The following is an 18,288-nucleotide window of genomic DNA, read 5'->3' as shown; positions in this document are numbered from 1 at the left end:
CCTCTATGTGTCTATTTATCTGTCTATCTGTATATATATATATATACCGCTATTTGAGAATGCCATAACCACCCTAATTTCCAGCGGATTTAGACAAAACTTGGCACAAACGTTAACTGTTGAAATATCTTGATGAGTTCGTTAATCAGAATAATCAGATGAAAATGTTCAAAATGGTGGCCCTTCAAACTTTTAAAAAGTTCCAAGGGAACCAAATTTCGCCAATGAATAGGTATTCAAAATGTGTGAGTAACTTTTCCTCTTTTACTGAAATATATTGTGTGGAGGGACTTATCCTCCTTTATTGAAATATTGGACCCGATTAATCGCCTAAAGAAGGTTCACACCCTTTAGCTACAGTCAGGATTTTTTTTTGCAGGAGAGGGGTATATTTTTCTATCGGAACAAGATGATTGTTAGTGATGATATGAAATTACACAATGAAAGTGAAGTTACTTGTGAAACGTGTTATTTGAAAGAATAATATAATAAATGTGCTTTCCCCTAACACAGAGAACTGTAAATCATGTATTTCGAGTTCGGGAACGTGAATGGCGAGGAGTGTTATTTGATTTGCTTTTTAGTAACACATTGCATTGCAAATAAAGATAGGCAACATTAGTGGTAAGTAAAACAATACTACTACTACTACTACTACTACTACTAATAATAATAATAATAATAATAATAATAATAATAATAATAATAACAATAGGTGTTATTTGTGGCAAGGCAATATCTTCCTCAATTCTTCTTCAAACGTAATGATTGTAACGCCATATATCCCTTAGAAACAAAATATTAGCAATTTATATCGAGAGAACGGGAAATTGTATAGTGATGGGAGCATCGTTGGACAGTATGCACTCATAGTATTCAGGAAAATAAGCGATTTCAATGCAAAATGAACGAAGAGTCGTTGTCATGGGGAGTCATGAGGTCACGGCAGAGCCCTCTTTAGGCAAAATGTCGATAACTTATATCGAGAGAACAGGAGATGATAGTGGGATGGGAGCAACGTTGGACACCGTGGACCCATAAGGCGCATCGAAAAAATTAGGGGTGGTAGCCAGCCTTAATTATTTCCACATAATAATATAAAATTATATTGTCGGAATACACACACGAGTTAGCTAGTAATATTTCATACACTCTCTAAAGAAAAAATAGCGACACCTCAATTCTCAAGGTAACTTACACAGAAAACCATAGTCGCAAAACGCTAGAAAAGGAATAGAGGGAAACGAAGAGTGGGATAATTCATGTATGTTATTTGTGACACTTGCTGCGTACAAAGGCTCTTGCCAATCAGTATCAGAATCATATTCTCGCCAGTATGATACTGATATCTCTGTATATCAGTAATATTCTCACCAGATGTCACAGAAAGCGTCTGGTAAATTCAAGGATCTTATAAAATAGAGGATGTGCCCTTACAACAAAATCTTGAAGCCATACGTCACAGTTTAGCCAGCCCTACTCTGCCCACTCCGTCCAATAGGATCGCAATGTTTTGAGCCAACAATCATGGCGGAAACAAAAGTAGCCAATCAGACGATTGTAGAAAAAAGAGTAGCCAATCAGATGTCACGATGCTCGGTTGCTTTTTGACTTCACCGATTTAATAGGATGAAGATACATATGGGCAGATCCTCTATTTATAACATCCTTGGCAAATTATTGTAGTGAGAATTTTGAATTGCATTTGTGATTTGTAGACCAAATAAATCGTATTTTGAATTGTTGTCTGCTTTCTTACTGTTTGAACAGTATCAAGTGTCAGTTTTCTTGTCGTGCAGCGTTGTTTTTGTGTAATATTGTTGCTACATGTGGACTCTAAACAAGTAAGATTGTTGTCGCCATGTGAACAAGGAATAATTCTTGCTCTGCACAGCTAAGGTAAATCTCCAAGGGAGATGTGTGGAATATTCAAAATCCACCATTCGACGGCAGGAAGGGTACTTAACAAGCAAAAACACAAACCAAATCGTCCCTTCGTCAACAGTATGATAGAGAAAGACATAACCATTCATGAGCAGGTCGTCAAATAAAATCAATAGCACTCCAGAATCAAAGAATGAGTTCCCGACAACAAGCTTCTGTAATGCGACATTAGGCTGAATCTTCAGTTACTCGTACAACTGTATTGTGTTGACTGTATAAAGAGGATATTAAGAAGAAACCACTTAAGAAATCGAAGCTAACAAAGTCACAGAGGGTGATTAACACGTATATTTGTCATTAACACGTATATTTGTCATTAACACGTATATGATGTGCAACTTGGAATTAGGGCAACTCGAAGCACGTCCTTTTCTACATTGAAAAGGAATTTAGAATAGTGTTAAACTGTGGCAGTGTGAAGTTAAGGGTACGAACGAGAGAGGAACTCGACAAGGCAAAAATTCAGTTACTGAGTGAGGGTATGGGCTTACTTAACCGCTAAAGGTGTCAGAAGCAAGGATGGATATATCATCCTGAAGTGATGGTTCGCACACAATACAGTTTACCCTGAAGATATCCCATTTTTTGGTTTTGTGCTATTCTTGTTGATATATTTTTTTACTTTTGTGTATAACTATTTTCACAAATCATTTTGTCAAAACGCACATAGCTACTTATATATGCATACAAATGCATTATATTTATGCCAATAACCTGAAACTGTGGTGCAAGTAGTAAGAATGAACTACTCATTGAGAATATGCGTTGTAATATTACCCGGAATTCATGTAAAAATGTATATTGATTTATATATGTTGTGAAAACCATATCCAAGCAAGTGTCGCTATTTTTTCTTTACAGAGTGTATTATTATTACTATTATTATTAACAGCGTCTTTTCATTACGTGTGCATGTTTGACATGAAAACAAAAAGATCCATCATTCGTAGAAAGAATAAGAATATCCAGTTATTTTTAACTGTAAAGGACGGCGAAAAATACGAAAAGAGTGACTACCTGTAGCGAAAAGAAACAATACGATCTCTCAAATGGATAAAAAATCAAGCCAAGATAGATTCGAACTCGCATGGACGACGCGAAAAGCCAGTGCTTTGTCCACTTTTTTTAACTGACTCACCGAACGTGTTTCAGTAACTTACTTACTGCTAATTTTACTCGCTTCACTCGTTTAACTTGCTTTTTCTAATAACTTATAACGAAGGGACATAAACACAGGACAGTTAAAAATCATATATGCTCTCCCGCCGGGAATCGAACCCGGGACACCATACAGCAAAGGCGTACGTGCTAGCCACTAGAACAGTGGGAAGGACACCGCTCACCCCCTGTGTTGTTAGAGATTTCGACCGCTGTATTGCTAGCTATCACTTCTGTGGGTTGTATACTATGATCACATGTTCCTTCTTTGCTGGAAGAGTTAAACCTACATTCTATGTAAACATGAGGTATTTAGACCTACATGCTCCTCATATAATGTAATACAAGGGTAATGCTGGGAAGAAGAAAAATAACATTCCTTGGACAAAACGGAAACTATGGGCATCAGAAATATTTATCTATGAGGCATGCGCAGTAGTATAATTCAGAATAGTTACTGCTTAGTTCAGTAAACGAAGAAAGGGGTATAAAAAGCAAATATGTCGTGATCAACGAGATCGACCAGAGTTGACAGAGGCGGAAGCAGATGTGTAGTAATACAACAACTTTGTTAAATTGATAATTCGTTCTGTATCATGTAGTAGATCGTATCACAACTGTACGGGAGAGCAGAGAAAGACTTACTGACGTTATCATATAATAAGCTTTAGTAACACGATCATATAGACACAAATGGATGAAACTGTGAGTACTACAACTTGGATTTAACGAAAGCCGTTTAGATTTTCAGTGGTTTGCAGGGTTGTATAAGACGCAAAAAGATAAGACACAATACAATTCTTCATACCTCAGCTTGTAGCAGCTACATACATGCAATTTCTGATTAGATACTGAAACTCCTGTGGGGATTTTAATACATGACGTATTGCAGGATACAAAATGCTTTGCATTAATTGTTTGTTTGTAGAAAGCAACTTGCTTAGTGTTCTGAAAGGCTGTGTATAAAATAGGGATGGCCAATTCCGGAATTTTTACTTTCCAGACTCCCGAAAGTAAAACCGGACAAATTCCGGAATTCGGAAAATTCCGATTTTGGAATAATTCCGGAATTCGAAAAAATCCGGAATTTAGAAATTTGTGATTTCGCTAACATTTCGGAATTCGAAAAAATCCGGATTTTTTCGAAATCCGGATTTTTCTCAATTCCGGAATTTTTTAAATTCCGGATTCTTTCCAAGTTCCGGAATTCTTCTGAATTCCGGAGTTTGACTGAATTCCATAATTTTCCGTAATCCGGAAAGTGAAAATTCCGCTTCCGAAAAATGAATTTATTCTGGTTAATATGAATCATGGCGGAAATAAGTCTTTGACCAGGTAATGGCGACTGCTTTGAAAGAATTGGAGAGTATGAGAATTCAATCTGTGATATCTGTAGTTTCGTGTGGAGAAAAAACAAACTTGTGAACCAACGGTTTAAGAACAACTCAAGTTATTAATGTAAACTTTGCCGACATCATGAAAGAAATACAAAAGGCATTTTGAATCGAAGAAATATAACATACAAGTTTGCAAGCGGAGACAAAGAAACCTAACGTAACCAGACTAAAGACGAATCATTTACCGCGTAGCGATTGCGGTTCAGTGGTCAAGGTGCATGTGCGAATCCACGTCGCATAATTTTTTTGCTTTTAGGATTTTTGATGGCGATTGATCGGCGATGACATATGTTTTATTATATTCAGATATTTGAATACTCGGATGTTTCAATACTTGAACTATCAAATCTTCAGGAATAATAATAGTAATAATAGTAAACTAATAATTATTATTATTATCTCGTAGAAGATTAAAAGCTAGGAGCTAATTATCGCTCAGGTCATACCATTACAAGCAGAAAAATTACATTTGGAAAGAATATTTCAGTTTGGTTTAATGTTGCCCACGAGAAGAGGAATTTCTCATCTCGTTTCTAAAACAAACAAAATAACATGAGAATTAACATTTTACATTCGAGACGGGACAAAGCTCACTCAAAATTTTCGTTTCGTTTTGGAGATAAGAATCGAGACGAGACGAAAAGTATCGTAAACATTTCAAGTCTTGTCTCGATTCTCGAAATAGTGTATGTCCATTCTTTAAGCAACAATTGCTCTTTAGACTGAATCTCACATTCTATTACGTTACATTGTATTTCAGAGCTCATTGAATTATGGTCTGTGTAGGTATTTTTGTAGCAAAGCTTTTATATTTACCTCTGCATACCCTAAAAATTAGTATATTATATGCCTTACTGTTGCGTGATATTCAGTTATTTTTATTACAGTTATTTTCCTTAAAACATACAGTAGAATACTTTCTACATGAAACTTCAGTAGAACGCTGTAGTTTAAAATTTTGGTAGTTGCAGAGGTGTGTGTTGAAGGTACGGAACCCTTTCCCCGAAATCTCTATTTTAAGTAAGTTTTGCCAAATTTTAGGGCAAGTTTAAAACTGTTAATGCCATTATTATTATTATTATTATTATTATTATTATTATTATTATATCAACATTGTGTATAATCTTTAAAAGATATGCGGTTTGTATCTGAATAGTAAAAGCTAATTGACTGTCGATCTCGGTCGTCGAGAATTCTTCAGGAAGCAAGGACATCGTTCACGTTCTGGGTTTGAGTTCCAAAGGGGCAAGTATTTCTGTAATTTTACTCCATTGTATGTTATTTGGTTTATTAATGGGCAATAAATTGTCTCCAGATCATCGAATAAATTAACTTCGGCATGCACGTTGGTGGAAATATCATTACGGGAACATTACCGGTTCGTTCCAAATATCAGGGCTGAACTGAGCAATATTTAGCTTACGATGTTGCATGAGAAGATAATGTAAGGATGAAATGCTGGACTTGTGAGTAATACAGCTAATCAATATAGCTTCAAATTATTTTCAAGTTATTTTATTTTGAAAGCAATCGTGAAGAATCAAAGAGTGACCTCTCATACTAAATGAGCAATACTTAAGAAAGTGGACACAAACACTTGTATCATGATAGAGACGATTTACGCATGTTAATTGGGAAAGGGTAAGGAAATTACTAGGACATTCGAAACACATCGTTCATCTGCAGTATGCACCTTTTAATTTATCGTTCTAAGGAAAAAACACTACCCCATTTGTTATTGTTAAACTAACTTTGGCTAGCGCAATCGGTGGAATATGATGGCCTCTGTAATAGGCACATTTTTGAAGAAGTTTGCCTATTGTAGAGACTCACATGTGTGAAATTCGGAAAAATTTCGTTTTATAGATCACCACCCTCTAATTCATACCTCTGACTAGATATACTTGCTTCCTCATTTTCATTGTATCATTTCTTCAATAATTGTCAGTGGAATTTTTACCAAGTTTTCAATTAACATATTAAACGGGTAATACGCTCTCTTTTACCACCTCTGACATGCTGTATGCATTATTATATATATATATATATATATATATATATATATATATATATATATATATATATATATATACACTAGTGGAGCAGATTCGAACCGCCGTTCTTTGGATTTGTAATCTAGCGTCTTAACCACTACACAAGATCGTTGCTTGTTAAACGCTTATTTGTTGGCATATTTGTTGTATTTGTATTTTATGTTCCCACTTCGACAATTTTTACTCTATTTTCTCCGTTTAGCAGCTGTTTCTAGCTTTCTCTTCCGGTGTCGTTCTTTATTTACACTACGCACTATTCGTATTCACAGCTTGTGCCCCTGTGCAATGTCTTATTGAGATTAGACTTTTCTTCTTGTCCCTCAGTAAGCATTTGATTGATTTAATTCTCATACTCTCCTAGGATGGAGCGCAGGAATGCCAGACTCAGAAAACATATGTACATTTACTCTCGTGACAGATAATACATTATTAATAGAAGTTTTGTTTCGTTGAAATTTAAGAGTTCATAATTATGTTAAGATTTAGTTGTAGATAACGTAATTTGGTAAAATAATAAAATTGAATTTAACAAATCGAATCAAAAGTTCACAGAGAGAAGGCGTAACCTTCTGTGGCCCGCCCATCTACGGATGGGAATGAAATTGCTTTTGTATGTATGTATGTATGTATGTTTCTTTCCGATGTATTCAGCATACGAAGATCCATAAGAACTTGTATGATAATTATTCTCTACCGATTACGATCTAGTTGTCGGATTTTCACAGCACACAACTTCAGATTTCTATATTTATTACATATTAGCGTCAATTACTCGTTTCGCTCGGTTAAAATAAGAAACAATAGTATGGTGTCTCACTACTCAGTTCATTTTTCCCCTCGTATTCACACGCTCTCTGATATCGGTCATTCTAGATCATTTGTATATATCTCCCTCTTCCTCTTCCTGAAGCTGAAGGGCTGAATTTGTATTTAGAAGGCATCGGAAGCGTCACTGTTCGTCTCAATGTATACGAAAACTAAGAATTCGACACTAATATCGGTCATTTTCGATCATACTTATATATCTCTCTTCTCCCTTTCTCTGAAGTTGCACTGTCAAGCTGAAATAAGAAAAATCAAACCAGATTCGAACCAGATCCACGTTGAGGAGGGCGCGGTGGCTCAGTGATAGACCGTTCACCTTCGGTGCTTGGGGTCCTAGGTTCGATCCCAGCTCGTCCCACTTTGTGGTGGACAAACACCGTGCTCGTGAATTTTCTCGGGGTTCTCCCGTTTCGTTCTATTTTCTTCATTCCACCATTTCATTCATTTCTCATCATCACCGTCTCCTTTAACCTAACCGGCTATAACGGTGGGACGTAAAGCTGAAAATTTCATTTTCAATGAAAAATATTGTAGACCATTTGGGGATGGAAGGTAGCAATCACTCCCTTAAGTTTGAGGTTTTCTTAGTAAATTGTATATTAATATACCAATGAAATATATGAAACTTTTATGTCGGTGGATAATATTGTCTTCCTATCCCTCGCCAAAACTTGAAATGACAATAATAATTAGGTTTTACTCCTTTCTCGCATAAAGTTTCTGTTGTAAAATATAATCTTCTTAAAAGTGAAACAACATTTGCTTCAAGTAGTATTGTAGGCATTTCACCCAAAAGTATCAATTAATGTTATATGGTCATCTTCAAATAGAATGTTAAAACATGTATTTATCATGCATTTACCACGAATAGTTCAGTTCAGTGAAAACTGTAATAGCCCTATGATAGAGTATTAAAGAAAGTTGGAGCCCCAAAGAAGTATTAAAAGCTTTTGATATAAAGATAAATTAAACCCACCATGAAATTCTTTGAGAAGAAAGTGTCTTAATGTGTAAGCCACAGAAGATGTAGTAAAATTATACAGAAGAGAGAGAGAGAGAGAGAGAGAGAGAGAGAGAGAGAGAGAGAGAGAGAGCGAGAGAGAAGAAGAAGAAGAAGAAGAACTAGATTTTAATTAATTGCTTATATTAAAGAGAGTAATTTTCTCGTCAAAACTGAAAGACTAAATAGTATCTTAGTTATGGAAGACCTTAAATTGAGAAAAGAAACTTGACATCAACAATACAATACTTTAAATTGTGGGGAAGTCACTAGGCACTAATGACAATACTTTTCATTACTGGAGTAGATAACTTGATACCAATAACATCACATTTTTAACTATTGGTGGAAATAACTTTACAGTAACAACATAATACTTTTAATTACTGGTGAATGTTGGTAATTGGTTAGTAATTTGATAGTAATTGTAGATATTTTTAATTAGTTGATGATATAACTTGACATTATAAATAAAATACTTTTAATTGTTGGGCAGCACGGAAGTTTAATGGTAGAATGCTCACCTCTCGCGTGTGAAGTCCATGATTCGATTCCTGGCCAAGTAACTGTGTGTTGGACAGCATTTTGTCTGTGGGTACCCCGTTTCTTTCCACATTCGCATCCCACCATGCATTTAACAAACACACACACCTGTTTGTGCACCCTCCAAAAGGTGTATGCAAGCTGGGCCATAGGAAAACCGAGTATGCACTCATATCTGCTTTACTAATGGAGCTATTTCCCTGATACACTTCCAAAAGTTGCGCCAGCGATAAAGCTACATTTCCAGAGGCACCAGAATGCAATATCTCGACCCTGACTGGGTACGTACAAGTGAGCACCCAAAACAACTGGGCATTTACAAAAGGAGTAATTGTAACAAACGAAGACACTAACAAACAAACAAAGATATTGTGTGTAAAATGTGTAAAATGCGAGTTCAGTGAGTAAATGTGAGTAATGCAATTAGAGCAATTGCTTTAAACACTAGTTAACTTTGTAGCAAATGAATCACACGGATAATTCCTGTTGACTTTCTTGGGTCGTCCCATTTCTTTCCACATTTTCCTTTCCACCAATTATTTCATAATCACTCACTCTCATTAACCACCCCTCGGTTATAAGCTATAGAGGATAACCAAGGGATATAAAACTAGAAATTTGATTTGATTTCAAATGGAATAGTGCATTGATTCAATCCCCGCAGAAGTTATTTTGTGATGCACAACATCGTTTCCATGGGTTTTCTCCGAGTACTCCCATTTTTTCTACATTGTCATTCCATTAATTATTCCATCGTCATTCACTTGCCTTAATCATAGCCTCCCTTAACGTAAAGAGCATTATCGTGGGACGTTAAACTGTAAGATTTCATTTCATTTTGAAATGGAATGGCGAGACTAAAGTATGGTTATATCTGTTTGTTTGTTCGATGAAGGTTAGTGTTTCTTTTCAGCACCGAGACTGTATGAGACAGAGACTTATAGGTTAAGGTAGAATCCGAACCACTATAATAGTTCAGATTTTATTAATTCTTCCATGAGACCATGTGACCAAAGAGGCACGTGTTAGCTACAAGGCCAGCGGAAGAACAATATTATATGCCTACAAGAAATACGAAACAGGATACATTATTCATACCAAGTGGGAGACCCGGGTTCGACTCCCGGTGGGAGCTCATGTGGTTCGGATTCCATGTTAATCAGTAGTTCCCGTCTCATATAGCCTCACTGCTGAAAGGGATGTTAAACTCAAAATCAACTTAACTCAACTATTCCTACCACCGAATTTAATATTTTTGTTATAACGTCGAAAATGAAGTACTAAACGGCAAGAATACCGCAAAACAAGATAGAACATAAAACAATAAAGCGAAAAAGGCAGTAAGTTTAAAATTGACAAAGGGGGATTTTAAAAGATTAAGACATCATCATGTTACTTGCATTAACACTTAGCAACAAAACACAAATATACTATTATACTATTGAACGTCGTAATTTTGTATCACTTAAAATTTTTGTTTCTCTGGAATATTATAATATATTTGTCTAATCGAATAAATTTATCTATTTTACTGTTTTAGCCGAAGTAACCATGAAACAAACCATAGCTTATGCTAATATGCAATCTTGTCAATTTTAATGCGAATGGTTAGCAGTAATCTGTGCCTTCAGTTTTCCGGTAACTTTTTTTTATCTATTTGTCTCACATATTTACAGTACTCTTACAGAATTTTTTTTTTACTTCGATCTCTTCATGAAATCCATACATATGCCCCCAAAGGATTCAACTGTTAATTTAATGTGAGAATAGCGAGACCATTGAAATCCAAAATTAGTGACCAACAAAACTTGACCCGTGGCTTCTACATGTGCACCATTGTTCTCTCGGTTTTCTGTCTTACCGACATGCTTCAAAGACTCACTGTCCTACGAAATATTGCGCAACTCAAATGCTACACAATGCTTCATATAAGCATTATATAACTACCTATGAGATTTCGTAGTTGACTTTCCCATCTGCAGGGAACCAAACCTAATTGCAAGATTCTATTCAATAATAATAATAATAATAATAATAATAATAATAATAATAATAATAATAATAATGTGTAACTGTTACTGCTCGACTACTGACATTTGTTCTAGCCATTTGAGAGACATATACTTTCAGTTGAGTTGATTTTGAATTTAACATCCCTTTTAGCAGCGAGACTATATAAGAAGGGAACATAGAATCCGAAACACATGAGCTCCGCCGGGAGTCGAACCCGGGTCTCCCACTCCAAAGGCACGCACGATAACCGTTTAGCAACGACGAAGCTTATAGGCATATTTGTTTTGGTGCAGTTTTCATTTCTCTATTGCAAAAAAAAAAAAAGAAAAAAAAACAATGCGATATGTTATTGTCGCACTATACTTGTATATACATAAATGTACTACCTCAGTCTCTTGAATCATTACAGGATAAAGTTAATGTCAATTTAGCAGTACCTAGACAAAATCCTATTTTTTAATATAATCATCTCTACTATTACATACTTCAATATCACCACCACAACTAGAGAAAGAAGATCAGAAGTCCAACCTCGACGTCGTAGAATCTCCACACCAGGAGAATACTACTGTTTAAAACGATTTTTCTTCCCTGGGCAATAAAATGACAGATCCGTATTTAATAGTTGCACAAACCAGTTTGCATAACCAAAATAGAAAGGAAATTAAGGGAATCGGCGATGAAGCAAAAAGCTATTAGAACGGGGAGAAGTAGAGAGGAATCAGGGGTCACCAGAAAACCTCCAAGAAAATCCACAACAGAAGATCAAATACTGGACTTCCCAATATGCAGAAAGCGTAGGCACTGTCCTTTTACCTAGTTTAAACGTCCAAACAGAGAGTAGAGCCAACCCTTGTCCAGGAGTCAAAGATCAAGCAATTCTAATGACAGAAAAAAGCCTGTAAATAATCACTAAATTACGCAGAGGAACAGTGCTAGTGGACACCGGATCCAGCATTTCCATCTGGCCTTTTGAATATTTACTTCCTGATGTTCAATTAATACAACATAAAACAGCGGTTAAAGGAATATGAAATAAAATTAACTTGAAATATGTAGCAAAGCTATCATTCAACGTTGGGAAACGAAATTCTTTCATTACTTTCGTATGATGAAGAAATCATGCATTCCAGTTATTTTTGGTTTAGACTTGCTTAAACGCTTATATGTTACAATCGATTTAACAAAGAATCTTATCTCTCTATTTAAAAATCAGAAAAAGCCAACATTACCGGAAAGGAACCAGGAAAACATTCAATCAGAACTCACGACTCATATACTTAGATAAAGAAAACAAGCTTCCTTTTTTATGGACAAACGCATTACTTTAGTTCCACTTTTCCACGCATTTATTCCGGTGATAGCAAAAACACAGATTGATGATTCTGCATGTTTCTTCGTATCGTTTCTCCACAGCTTCCTTGACAAATACAAACTATTGAGCAAAGGTTATTCGTAAACAACATGACGTAATTTCCAATCCAATCGGTTATCCTGTAACTTTAAGGAAAAATACTCCAACGGTGAATCTTGTGACATGTCAAGATTAATCTTTTGCAACAATGGAAGCGAGCTCAATATAAAAAAAATAAAAATTGTACATGAAAAAAGGAGGTTTACAATTCTTTGAAGTATAGATAAACATTTTCAAAATTGATGTTTTTGATATTAATCCTAATTTAGACCAGTCGCAGAAACATGCCATTCACGAGTTATTATACAAATGCAAAAAAAAAATTATACACTCCTGACGGCATTGGACATTATAGGGGCTACAATCATAAAATAAGAATCCAAAAATCGGCAGTGTTCCAGAAGATAGAACCTTATTAACAAATGTTTCTAGAGCAATATTTGTTTTTCAAATAATTTGTGAATTCTGTTCCTGGTGTAGTTGCTGTAAGGTTCAGCATCTCAGGTGTAAGCAACTACTATAAAGCATGCTTCATTAACGAGCACGTGTTTTCTGTTCAAAACATAATCACGAACAGACGGTGGAAGGAGGATACCAGAAAAACGCGCAGTTGGTTCCGAAGGAAATCTAAGATGGCCAACCCTCTCCTCACGAACTTTCCCTTCAGAGGACAGCCATAACAGAAGACCTCAAGTGGACAGAAGAATTAGTTCCAGTGCTGATCGCTAACCTTCTTAAACTATTTCTGAGATCGTTTTGTGTTACGGAGGTTTTCTTAAATCCAACTTCTGAAGCCTTAATAAACAAAGGTATATTTCTATAACTACCTGTCCCAGAGGATGCAATAAACAAAGAGGTACAACTATACTGTCTCCTGAAACTACGATGAGTAAAAAAGATATATTTTAAATCATCACCCTAGGCCGCTGTGGGATAGAAGAGTTTACCTTTTAATCTTAAGTTACTTATCACCATCGACTTCGGTAGAGGCAAAAACATTACAGCTAAGCCCCATGGTGTTGCTACTGTCGTGGCAACCATAGCACCGATCTGAGAATAAGCTAGCAATTATTTATTTCAAACTAATTCACGGCTTTCAACTTGTTTCAGAGGCATATTGAAACGTGTGTCGCATGGATATTGCTCTCAATAGATTAGCATGCACCGGAATATATTCACTGAACCCTCAGATATTTACAGACCCGACTATCTGTCCGCAAACTTGATTCGTGTTGTAAGATGATACACTAGGCCTACCTGTGAAGACCCACAATGCTCAACTTCGGTAGGGGTTGAGGAAAAGAGCGATACTTCTTTTTTGTAGTCTGTAGTGATTCATTTTTTGTTTGAAGTGTCTACGTGCACTACGAACAAAAAATGCCTTTACCGGGTAATCTGATATATATATATATATATATATATATATATATATATATATATATATATATATATATATATATATATATATATATATATATATATATATATACCATCAAACTAAAATGATGAAAGAAATTCCAAGTCCGAATTTCATCCGTTGAAAATTTAAATGAGATCGGTTCGGTGGTTCCAAAGTTATGAAGTTTTACTAGCATATATTTACCCGCTCGCTGGATAAAGTGAAAATTTAAGTGCACAATTCCGTATCTCATGTGTTTAGTACCCACGAAATATGCTGTTTTCGTTTTTAATGGCATCGAATTAAACGGCATCGGAAAGATCATTGATCATCTCGGCGACCCCGAAAATCATGAATTCGACACTAATATTAATCGTTTTCGATCATTTTATTATCTCCCCCTCTCCCAAGTTACGGGACTGACTGTGGTTTTAAACGGGATCTGAAGTGTCATTCTTCATCTCAGCGTCCCTAAAAACTACGGATCAAACAGTAATATTGGAAAATTTTGACCATTTTTATATATCTCCCCCTCCTCTTCTATGTTGCGCGGCAGGGCATCGGATGTCACCGGTCATCTCAACGACGCCGGAAATTATGATTTCGACACTAATATGGGTTATTTTTATCCGTTTGATTTATTTCCCTTCCCCCTCTCCCAAGATGCGGGACTGAATTTGGATTTTAACAGCATCAGAAGTGTCACAGTTCATCTCCTCGATCCCAAAACTATAGATTCAACACTAATACCGGTCATTTTCGACTATTATATCCCCCTCCGCCATGTCATTGGAAGTGCCAGCGTTCATCTCAGAGACCCTCAAAAATGTGGATTCAGCACTAATACACCTCTTCCTCCCCCAAGTTGAAGGTATGGATCTGAATTTAAACGGGATCGAAAGTATCACTGTTCATCTAAGCGGCCCAGAAAACTATACATTCGATACTGATAGTGGCCATTTTCGATCATTTTTATATAACTCTTTCTCCCCCTCCTTCAACTGGTGGGGATGCTTTTGGATTTAAACCGGATCGAAAATGTCACTGTTCATTTGAATGATCCCGAAAACTATGGATTCGACACTAATATTAGTCATTTCCATTCATTTTTAATGTTTGTTCCCCTCCCTACGTTGTTTCCTCCCCCTCCCCAACGTACAGAACTGAACTTGGATTGAAACAGCATCAGAAGTGTCACTGTTCCTCTCATCGACCCCGAGAGCTAAAGATTCAACACTAATAGCAATCATTTTGATCATTTTTAAATTTCTCTCCCTCCCCCTCCCCTAAGTTGCATCGTCAAATTAGTAGCTTAAGCAATCCCTGCACCAAAACTCATGTATGTTTAAAATTTGGTTGAAATCGGTCGGGTAGTAAAAGAGTGATGAAGTCGTTTTAATTTTAATTTTCATATATATATATATATATATATATATATATATATATATATATATATATATATATATATATATATATATATATATATATATCCCCCTCCCCTATGCTGGCTCGTCAAAGTGAAACGATAAAAAACACCCAAGCGCCGACCCTCACACATGTTGAAAATTTGATCGAGATTGGTTGGGTGGTTCAAAAGCTATTAGTTTTATTAATTTTTATTCATACGTCCCCTTCTCTTTCCGCTCCCCTAGGATCTACCGAAAAATTAAATTACAAAAATGTTTCCAGATCCGAACGTCGTGTAACTCGAAAATTTGATTGAGATCGGTCGGATAGTTCAAGATTTATTAAGTTACAAAAATAGTCACTTTCATTGTTATATAAATTAATTTTTATATATCTCCTCCTCCTTCTCTTCCCATACGTTGTTCCTTCCAATTTAAATCATAGAAATGTTCCAGGCCTGAACCTCATATGTTAAAATTTGGTCAAGATCGCTCGAGTTGTTCGGGAACTTATTTATTTTTATACCCACTCCCCCAACTCTCAGTTCTACCATCAAACTGAATAGCCTAAAACCAGCCCAGCCTCGAACCTCATCCCCAACTATCAGCGCTGAACTTGGATTGAAACAGTAAAAGAAGTGTCACTGTTTCTTTCATCGACCCTGAAAACTATGGATTCAAGACTAATTTCGGTCATTTTTGATAATTTTGAAATTTCTCTCTCCCCTACCCCTCCCTACGTTGCATCGTGATACTGAATAGAATAAAGCAATCCCTGCCCAAAGCTCATGTATGTTGAAAATTTATTTGAGATCGATTGGATAGTTCAAGAGTTATTAAGTTACAAAAGTAGTCACTTTTAGTCTTATATGAATTGATTTTTATATATCTCCTCTCTCCCCCTCCCCTAGGTTGCACTGTAAAAGTTAAATGACAAAAACATCCCATGCCCGATCCCTATATATATTGAAAGTTTAATCAAGATCGGTTGAGTGCTTCAAGAGTTAAGTTTTATTTATTTTTATATATCTGTCCCCTCTCTTTCCCCTCCCCTTCTTTGTACTGTAAAAGTGAAATGAAGAAAGCATCCTAGGCCCAAACCTTATTTATGTTGAAAATTAGATCGAGATCGGTAGGGTGGTTCAAGAGTTTAGTTTTATTCATTTTCATATATTTCCTCTTCCCCCTGCCCCTCCCCTAAAATCTACTGTCAAAATGAAATCATAAAAATCTTCCCAGGTTTGAATTTCATATATGTTGAAAATTTGATTGGTTCAAGAGTAATTAAGTTTCATTTATTTTTATATATTTCTCCTCTCTCCTCCCCCACCCCTAAGTTCTACCTTTAAAGTGATATGATAAACACCTCGTGTCTGAACCTCATCTATGTTGATTTTTTTAAATATAGGCCGGGTGGTTTAAGCGTGATGAAGTCACAAAGGCAGTCACTTTTATTTTCTTTTTTTTTACATATATCTTCCCCTTCCCCTTCCCCTTCATTGCACTGTAAAAGTGAAATGAAAAAAACATCCCACGCCCGAACTTTATCTATGTTCAAAGTTTGATCGACATCGGTTGAGTGGTTCCAGAGTTATTAAGTTTTATTTATTTTTATATATCTGTCCTCTTCCCTTCCCCTTCTCTCCCCCCCTTCTTTGTACTGCAAAAGTGAAATGAAGAAAGCATCCTAGGCCCAAACCTTATCTATGTTGAAAATTAGATCGAGATCGGTAGTTTGGTTGAAGAGTTAAGTTTTATTCATTTTCATATATTTCCCCTTCCCCCTGCCCCTTAAATGAACTGATAAAAAAACTTCTCAGATTTGAATTTCATGTATGTTAAAAATTTTATTGAGATCGATCGGCTGGTTCAAAAGTTATTAATTCACAAACATGATGACTTTTATTTTTACATTTATTGATTTTTATATATTTCTCCCTCCTCCCCCTCCCCTAAGATCTACTGTCAAAGTAAACCGCTACAAACACTCCAAGGCCAAAACCGCATCTACGTTGGAAGTTTCATCGAGATCGGTCGGGCAGTTCAAGAGATTAAGAGGCACAAACATAGTAACTTTCAATTTTATAATATAGATTTTTATATATATACACCCCTCCCTCCCCTCAGTTCTAATAAAAACTTTTTAGGCATATTGTTATTTTTACGTAATATTCATATCATAGTTCTTACTGTGAGTAATTTCGCTGCTATAGCTGCTAATTTTCTTTAACATTTCAACAAATACTTCATTGGCAACAATGGTTAACGCAGCTGCAGGGAGTTTGAATTGCTCTAGTTCCTGCTTGGAATACACACGTAGATGGCACTGCGCCGGAATACACACCGATCGAGAAACGAAATTTTTCAGTCTGAACACACACTTCACACACAGAAACTGGCTGTATCCGTATAAACGAGGGGAGTCAAAAGAACTCGCGGGGGGACCCCTATAAGGGTCCTGCACGCGTTAAAAGTAAAAAACAATTTGAGCAACCACTAAAAAATGCTCGCCTTGCAAGAATTGCTCAGAGTGCTGCTGTGTAGACCGATCGACTTACAAAGATTGGCGGGTTCACCATCGCACACACACACACACACACACACACACACACACACATATATATATATATAAAGTGAGGTAAGGTACAAAGTTAAATTCGTGATGAAGTATCACAAACCGCATAATCTTTTCAATGAAATAATGTCAAACAAGCATATGTAGCTGGAAATTATACAGAGATATTGATTACATATATAAATGACAATGGTAATGCATGATGATATTATGCATGGAACTAAATCACAAGTTATATAGTTGTACAGTAGAGCGTCGATTATCCGAACGTCGGTCAACCGAACGACCGCTTAACCGAACTGTGTACTCGCTCGCACCTGTTACTCTCCCACCCTACCGTCCATCATCCCCCTCACTCCCAAACCAAGTTTCCCACAGTAGTCGCCGCACTAAGCCACCGCTGGCGGAACATTGCTTCTAATGGGGCCTTCATAAGGCGCTGCTGACCGGCCAAGCCGCCAGTCGCTGTGTTTCAACAATCAGCACACTTCTGTCGGTTTGGCACTGGCTGTAGAAGTAGCGGCAGTATCAAAGCTGTTCACAGCAACAGCTGCGCCAGC

At 36.3% G+C, this 18,288-nt stretch overlaps 1 protein-coding gene across 3 annotated transcripts in view; it reads left to right on the top strand.

Moving 5' to 3' along the window:
- Nucleotides 1–18,288, top strand: part of LOC145679662 (leukocyte elastase inhibitor-like) — a 206,211-nt gene that overhangs the window by 163,239 nt on the left and 24,684 nt on the right. The window lies entirely within an intron of this gene.

Source organism: Thermobia domestica, chromosome 2 (assembly GCF_964235325.1).
Source record: "Thermobia domestica chromosome 2, izTheDome1.hap1.1, whole genome shotgun sequence".
In the NCBI taxonomy this organism is placed as follows: Eukaryota; Metazoa; Arthropoda; class Insecta; order Zygentoma; family Lepismatidae; genus Thermobia; species Thermobia domestica.
The sequence above is the reverse complement of the archived record's forward strand: the minus strand, read 5'-3'. Positions and strand labels throughout refer to the sequence as shown.